The sequence below is a fragment of the Pinus tabuliformis genome, chromosome 5_2 (assembly GCF_031772625.1).
Source record: "Pinus tabuliformis cultivar Carrire ecotype Pingquan chromosome 5_2, CPIR1, whole genome shotgun sequence".
Lineage (NCBI taxonomy): Eukaryota > Viridiplantae > Streptophyta > Pinopsida > Pinales > Pinaceae > Pinus > Pinus tabuliformis.
The window spans coordinates 492243367-492245771 of NC_142306.1; positions in this window are offsets into that span (position 1 = coordinate 492243367).

A 2405-nucleotide genomic window follows, 5' to 3' on the forward strand; every position below is an offset into this window, starting at 1 on the left:
AAACTGCTGAATTATTTTTTCATCATGTATGGATTCACTTTGGTTTGCCTACTTCCATTATTAGTGACAGGGATTCCAGATTTGTGGGGAATTTTTGGTCCAACCTATGGGAGATGATGGACACAAAGTTGAAGAAAAGTACTGCTTTCCATCCGAAAATAGATGGACAAACCGAAGTTGTGAATAGAACCATTGTGCACCTCTTGAGAGGTTATTGCAGCAAGCATCCCAAGCTTTGGGATTAACATTTACACTACATACAACATGCTTACAATCATGCCAAGTAGTCTTCCATAAACACCTCACCGTTTGAAGCTTGTTTTGGTTACTTGCCAAAATCACCTCTTGATTTCATTCTTGAGAAAGATGTTGCCATTGAGGGACATAGTAACATTGACAAAGCTCGTTCATTCATTGAAAGAATTCATCAAATACATACGCAAATTAAAGGAAAACTTGAGAAGAGTCAAGGCAAGTACAAGGAAAGACACGACAAGCATAGAGTCGATCACAAGTTTCAAGAAGGAGATGAGGTATGGCTTTACATCAGTAAGGAAATGGTGCAAGGAGAAAGTAAAAAGCTGAAGCCTATTCATTATGGTCCATTTAAAATCCTCAAGAAGGTTGGAAATAATGCTTTTCAATTAGATTTGCCTTCCTACATGCAAATGTATTATGTTGTCAATGTGGAGAACTTACGTTTGTATGAACCTCCTTTGATTGCTGATCATGAAAGTGCTGTTCAGCTGCCATCTATAGAAGATTTCTCGCCAGAATTCTTAGATGAGCTGAAAGAAGATACAATCCTTGACAGAAGGACACGCACTTCAAGAAGGGGCAGTGTAGATTATGTTTGGGTTGGTTTCAAAGGCAGCAAACCGAACAAGGCAAAGTCGATGGAGGTGGACAGAGTGAGGGAGATGTACCCTCACCTCTTTAACAGGTAGTTGAAGGCTTTTGGGGTCCAAAAGCTTCCCAATGGGGAGGCGTGATCAGGTGCTCATGTCCTAAGTGTCGTAAAATGCTCAAAATTTAAAGTGCTTAGAATTGGTTCAAAGTTGAATTACTAGAAAGTGCTCGTCTTCCCGATTCTGGCACCACAAACGGTTCGAAAAACAGTCGTCGTATGAGGAAGTTATGGCAAAAAGAAGAATTTCTCCATAACATTAGAAATTTTAATTTTTCAAAAAAAAATTAAAAAAGGAATATTCCGCGGGGCATGAAATCCAAGGCAACCACCAAAAATTAAATGTAACTGCAGTTAAGTTGGCGAAATTTTGGCAGGAGCGCCAAATTTTGCGGACCCGCCATAATTGGCGGAGCTATCTGGAGTTAACTAAAGTTAGCTGGAGTTTTTTTAGGGGCAAACTGGAGAAACTTTAAATGGCCATAACTTTGGCTAGGAAAGTCGGTTTTGGACAATTTTTTTTTTTTTGAGTATTTTCGACCTTCTGAAGCCATTGGTGCAGGTCTCACAGCCATCTAAGGTCATTTACAGAGGTTTTGGAGCCGTGAAAGTTCTAGGAGCCACCAGGGCCCAGTTTTGTGAAGACTATATAGGGTTGCAGGTATCCATTGGAGGTGATCCAATAGTCAATCCTGAAGGATTCAAGTGTTCTAAATACATTTTTACCATCTATTTCTCCTGTAGATACTTCTATTCAGCTGTATTTTCAATTTGAGCATTTAATAAAAACAAGGACAAGCCCGGTTGGGAGCTTTGGACCCAACAGACGTAGCCCTGGAGGGGGTGAACTGCTTTATCAACTTCTTTTGCATTTGTGGTTGATTTATTTTGCAGATCAAATTCGTTTTAATGTGTTAAACAGTAAAAGGAAATAACTCTGCTATGCTTAAATGGGTCATGAATAGCTGAAAATTTCATGTGTTTTCTTTCTGCAAGACATGGAAATCTTTTAAACATGTTTAATTCTGAATTGAATACCTTGCAAAAAAATTTCAAGTAGTTGCAAATTCAGGTCATCCTCTTCTCGACTGCTCTCGGAGAAGACCTCAATAAAATGTGCTTTACTAGTAGCACATCTATGTCCTGGTGCCCACGGCTCCTAACATGTGAAGCACAACCACTTCCTCTTCAGCTCCCTCTTGACATCGTCCTCAATATGTACTCGTCCTGGATTCCCCTTTGGAGGTGGAATCCTCATGTTCTTCCCCTTAGACTGAAAAGGCTGTCTTTGGGGGTAAGGTGTCTGGGTCCTGGGCAAAACATCCTGTAGGTCCCGGGTTCTGCTGATAGCATCCTAGAGTGTAGCTGGTCTAGTGGATCGGACTAGACCCCGAAGTGGCTCTTCTAACCCTTCAACATACATATAGACCCTCCGTGCCATGGAGAGGTCTGGCACCATCACAAAGACCCTTAAGAAATCTGCAATGTAGGTCTCTGG